This window comes from Amphiura filiformis, chromosome 15 (genome assembly GCF_039555335.1).
Source record: "Amphiura filiformis chromosome 15, Afil_fr2py, whole genome shotgun sequence".
NCBI lineage: Eukaryota > Metazoa > Echinodermata > Ophiuroidea > Amphilepidida > Amphiuridae > Amphiura > Amphiura filiformis.
The window spans coordinates 3131733-3137907 of NC_092642.1; positions in this window are offsets into that span (position 1 = coordinate 3131733).

The window sequence follows — 6175 nt, forward strand, 5'->3', positions numbered from 1 at the left end:
GGCATGGTCAATGATGGTTATGACCAAGTTAGGTCAAAATCGGTGTAAGCATGTAAGTGCTAGAGCAAATGAAGTGGTCGGCAGAAAGAAGAAGAAAGAAAGAAGAAAGAAGAAAGAACCTGTAAGAAAAAAGACACAGCCGTGACTAACGTCACGGCTGTGTAACAAGCCGACGTTCCGTCGTCGGCTTGTAAGAAAGATGTAGAAGATCCGAGGAAGAATAAGAAGGAGCAGGCCAGGGAGGAAGAGGAAATAGAAGGAGAGGAAGATGAAAAGAGAGGTGAAACAAGAGTATGAAAAGACGAGGAAGAAGAAAACGAGACAGCTTTTGACGCTTTTGTCCAAAAATGGCTGTTTACTACCATTGTACCAACGAAAAGTACATATCCTATAAACAAACCTTTTCATTATATCATTCTTATAAATACACCAGAAATATCTTTACAAGATATTCTAATAAACTATACGTAAACTCACTTTGTAACCGTAACGGATAATGTTGATGTATTTGAGCCAAGCTAACCAAGACATAATTGAGTTGATGTTGATTATAAAACCGCTAAACATCTGAAAGAAAAGACGTTTTAAGGTGCGTCTGTAAGACGGGATGTAAGAGTACGATTTAAATAACTCGTTTTTGCCTCAGTAACGAACTTGTTCACCCTTTCTGAGTTGCAAAACTTGTAAACTAACATTGAATACTGGAAACTGATAAATATAATCACGTAAGCCAGAAGGGACGGGGTGGAGGGGGGCATATTCCACCCCCATAAGTATAAAATGGGACGACAAAGAGTAAAATGTCCTTAAAATGACTAGAAATGGGATACAAATTGAACAAATGAGGACGAAAATTTGGCTTTGCCCACTAAAACAAATATCCTGGCTACGCTACTGATAAGCGTATTGTATTGTCAAGATAAGCGGTGATGGTCTGTGTAAATGGTGTATAGCAGTGTTGTTCGTAAGTCATTTCCAGAGCGGACAAATTTGTAAAATAACAAATACCTTTGGTGATTTAGATGATGCGTTGCAAAAAGTCATAGAGATTTTAAATACTTTAAAAATAATGAAAATAAACAACATACCATCATTAGAAAGAAAGAAAGACCAAACGGGGGTAAAGCGTTATCCAAGGTTTCCGCAAAAGTTCCAAAGAGTACGAATAAAGCAGCTGAGCTCAACGTCATCAAAACCAAGTTACCAACGAAGATGAGATAAGAGACGAAGTCTGGCTTGAAACCTATAGGAGATGGAAAAATAATTTAATAATTTAAATGCATAATCAGAGATCAGTGTTTAACTGCACATAACAATACACTACAGAGGCTCCGGAAGATATGGGGGGTGAGGATCCCATGGTGTCTGATCCAAATTATTTGGGGGGAGGGGGCAATGGTATTTTTCCATAGCCACCAAAATTATGGGGGGGCACTGCACTGCACTAACCTGAAGGCCTTGTCTCCACTTTCCACATAAATTGCTCGTCATGTTAGTGTTGGTTGTAAACCATAAAGGCCATTCTACGTATACAAGGACATGACCACAAAACACGAAGAGTGGTCAGAACTTTGAAATTATAGCTACTTTAGAGTCCAACATGTCCTTTAAATTGAGCTTTCTTACATTTACATGATTTACATTGATTTATGTTTACCATGATATTTCCCGACAAAACTAATTTTATGACAAATCCGTGAATTTTTAAAGGAAAAAACGACATAATTATGCTATTATAACATGTGTTTTGTTCAAAATTACTCTGCGTAATGCGAGTAACCAATTTTCTCATCAGTGTCATGCTCAAAGTCATCAGGCCGAGGCGCCCTATTTAGCGTTAGCTTTGGATATTTAAATGTTTTATTTATTTTCCACCTAATGAGAGACCATGATTCAGTTCTTTCACTACCATTAGGTCAAACCCTTGAATGTTGTGTTTGTTACCACAAAACATGAAACAACAAGGCTAACTAATAACAAAAGCACAGTACCTGTACTCCGATATTCAGAGGCCGGGAAAAAGTGTAATGAGAGCAACTGTGGAATTGTCCATATTACAGACACGTTCATTTTTACCACCTTCGTATCAATTTCATTTCGTCGGATGTATTCCATAGGGGCGTATAGTGATTTTGGTCATTTTTTTGAAAATTGGCACATATGTTTTTAATAATATTCTCTTTCATTTTTCTAAGTCTCATCAGTCATAATTAGCAAATTAATTATTAATTAATTTATTAAATGTGGCGTATAGTTACAAAGTGACATTTTTTGTATTCCATAGTGGCGTATCGACCATACGCCACTTTGTATACACATTTTATAATTAAGAAATATCGGCAAAAATGAAAAACTTTGTATATCATAGTGGCGTATACCTCGCTACATGTCATAGTGACCTATACGCCACTATGGAATGAAGACGACGAAAAGTAACGCCATAGGGATTACACGGCGATCGAGGTGGCGTAAGGTTAACATCAGGTTAGGGTATTGCGTTTTGCGTGTTTTCCATGGTGACGTATAGTTTTATACTTGATTGCTGTCAGTTTGCCAACAATATTATGTATTTATTTACTTTGAAAAATATATAGAAATAAACTCTATTTAGTTAACTACCGAAATTTCACATCATTTTCAAAATATGATGAATGTCTGATTTACACAACTCGATTTTAAATTGGTATTTCTTCAAACCCGATTTTCTCGAAAAGGTGTTTATTCGCGATGCCTCACTATACGCTTCTATGGAATACAGCCGACGATTTTATACCAAAAATACCTATCATCCAATATGTGATTGTTGTATACAGGAACGCAATGAATACTCGTTGAGGGATCACATCAAATAACAGCTTCGCAAGGAAATAGGCCGAGGTGCGGTAGTAACCACTTCTTGACTCCTGTCTAAATATAAGAGATATAAGCAAATAAAACATACACTCTATCATGAACAACTTGTTTTCACTGATAAGTGATCACATTATATCCCCTTTAAAATTCGAGCCAAAAATCAGGTAAATCAAAGAAAAACGTTCGTTATTGAGCTTCACACAGCTGGGACGTAAGTGCAGATTCATCAAGATCGGTATAGTAATAGTTCTTTGTATCTGATCCTGAGTATTCACTTACTTGTGCACGTTTCAACAACACTTGGTGTCTTTATCAACACTTGATGGGTAGTGACTGCTATTGGCAACCGACGCTAGAAGTTGTTTAGAACAATAGAATCCGGCTCCAACTGAATGGAACCGCCCGGCGCCGGCGGTCGACCGCCGGTTGAGTTTTGATTCAATCCCTTAGTGATTTCTTTCAGCACAAAATATGTGCCAGGTACACCGTATATTTACTTGCACTATAAACACACTAACAAGGAAAGCGATTATACTTACAAAAATATGACTCGTTCAGAAATGAAGGCATTCAGTGTACCCATGTTCAACATAACGAGTTGGACAACTATTAAAAACAAGGCACCAATTCTGGAAAGTAATAGTAATAAAAAATTATCGGTCGGCGGGTTACACTCACCGCGTAATTTGACCCCGATTTATTGTGCATGCAGTCAGCCGGGTTTTGAAGTGGGCTAAAAATTTGCTTCAAATCCCACTTGAGAGACTACTTTCAGTCCATTCAAGAAATTTAATCCTTGGTGCCATCTATGTTTTGTTGTGGTGATAGGGTGGGAGGGGGGGCATTATCTCATTATGTTGTGGTGTCTTTTATCCTGCTTGGCTAAGTGCAATATATTGTGTCTCTTGGATCTTGGGGCTTCATGCTTTTAACATAGTGCTGTTTTTAAAAAATGTTTGTACTTTTAATGTGTTAATAATCTTTGTAATTTTTATGTGTATTTATAGTGCAATACTTTGTTTATTTCCATGACCAGCTTGCAAGGGTGGGGTCCACGCATCTCTTAGATGTCAGTGCTTCATTTGCCACTTTTGTTGGGCAATGGCAGCCCTTGCTTGCTGGTCTAATTTTGCTGTATATTTCTGTTGAAATGCCTAATGAATAATAAATAAATAAATAAATAAATAAAAGAGGTTTCAAAGAAATTCTATTTTTGCAAAGAAATCCCATTTTGCTTTCCCAGGTACTATATTGGTACTAGTTTGATGTTAGAAAGATCTCAAACCAATACAATAATATTATTCTTGAACAGGTTTGTAATTTGTAAATACATGATCTGGTCAAAACCAACCGTGTTTTAAACCGACAATTTCGACCATCTTCAGCGATAGCCATCTTCACAGTGCAGTGATGTTTGTCGATCCAACTTCTGTACACCAAAAGAGGGCGCACTAGCGTCCAGACAAAGATCGTATAATACATGTGACTAAGATAATGAACAGAGACGAAGGGGCATATTATCTTAGTCACGCAAAAATTCTCTTATGGGCGCTGGTGCACCCTCTGCTGGTGTACAGAAGTTGGATCGACAAGCATCACTATGAAGAATGGTCATCGATCAAGATCTGTGGGATCATGTAACAAAATTGTGGTACCTTATTAACTGTGCAGACTAGCCCGTCTAAAAAATTGTGCAAGTGAAAAGCGCCCTTTTGCCAATTAGAAAATAACGTTGTGACATGATGCTTACATCAACGTCAAGGGCGTAGTCTTAGCTCTCTCGTTTTTATCTCGAGATATGTTTAGTTAACAACGGAAGAGTAAAATTACAACAGTACCACTTTTACTAGGAAAGAGGGCTGTACATGTAAATCAATGATAGCATCAAGTTTATCAAGAGCTATCAAGAGTTCCTTCGTGAAATCAAAAGAATGCATCAATTTCACAACAATACAAAATTGTGTTTACTGCTTTTTCTGTTTTATCATGTGTGGTTCCCAAGTATAATGATTGTCTTTTTTCACTTAAATCCGATAAAAGATTCATATTTCACATTCTGATGTAAAATTAAATACATGTGCATGTCAGTGATTTTATCATGGTAAATACTGTTTTCTTTGTCACTCAAGACATGTTTAAAGACAAACAAATATTGCACACTTATAGGTTAATGAACGGTATTACTTGTTGGGAGAGAAATTAGACAAAATAATGCACGCACGCTGATGTTGATGCGTCTAATGCACGAGCCCCGAAGGAGGGAGTGCATTAGACGCATCAACATCATACATTATACGATTTACATGTACAGCCTTCTTCCCTAGTAAAAGTGGCACAATTGTGATTTTACCCTTCATTTGTTAATTTAACATATCTCGAGATTAAAACAAGCATTAAAACGGTATTTAAGAGCTAAAACTGCGCCCTTGACATTGATGTAAGCATCATGTCAAAACGATATTTTCTAATTGCCACAGTGGGCGCTTTTCACTTGCTCAATTTGTTTTGAGACAGACAGCTGTTTAGCAACGAGTTTATAATTTCCACGCTCATTGGATACAGTAACTTTAGACACCACAGAGGCCAATTGTAACGAAACTGATCTTGGTTCGTCATGTAAAATCAAACAAATTATGCATGGTTAGCGTTGCCATGTAGAATGCTTCATTAAATCCACTTGTGCATGGAAAACTTGACCTCAAGGCCTCATTTCGTCGGGTTCATAACATAATGACGTATCGTGATTTTTGGTCATTTTTGCCATTTTTGTTTATGTTTTAAACATCGCTCTTTTCAATTACGCCAAGTCCCAAGCCTGTAAATTAAGTAATTAACTAGTAATTAGATAATTAAATTGACGTATAGTTAAAGAATGGTACAAATGTAGAAAAAGTTTTTACGAAAGTTTTTACGAAAAAAGGCGCATGACATAGTGGATTATCTTGATCACATGATCACGGTACGCCACTATGTGATTTTGTTTCGTAAAAGGTGTATCACAGAGTGTAGTATCGTGGATACACCACTAGATGATGCACTTTTTCCTATGGCATTTTGTCGTTTCACATACTAACGTATTGTAATCCTTTTTAACCATTTAAAGCTGAAATGTGAAGTCAATATAGATATAGTAGGTGCTTTGAACACTTGGGAACAGTTTTCATACAATGAATTCGAAATAAGTGCAACAACATAAAAAAACAAACTTGTTACAAATCGACATTTTTCAAACTCGTTTTTCTCCGAAATGCACTTTACAGTTTTCCTTATGATACGCCACTATGTGATAAACCTGACGTAATGTGATTTATAATGTCTAACC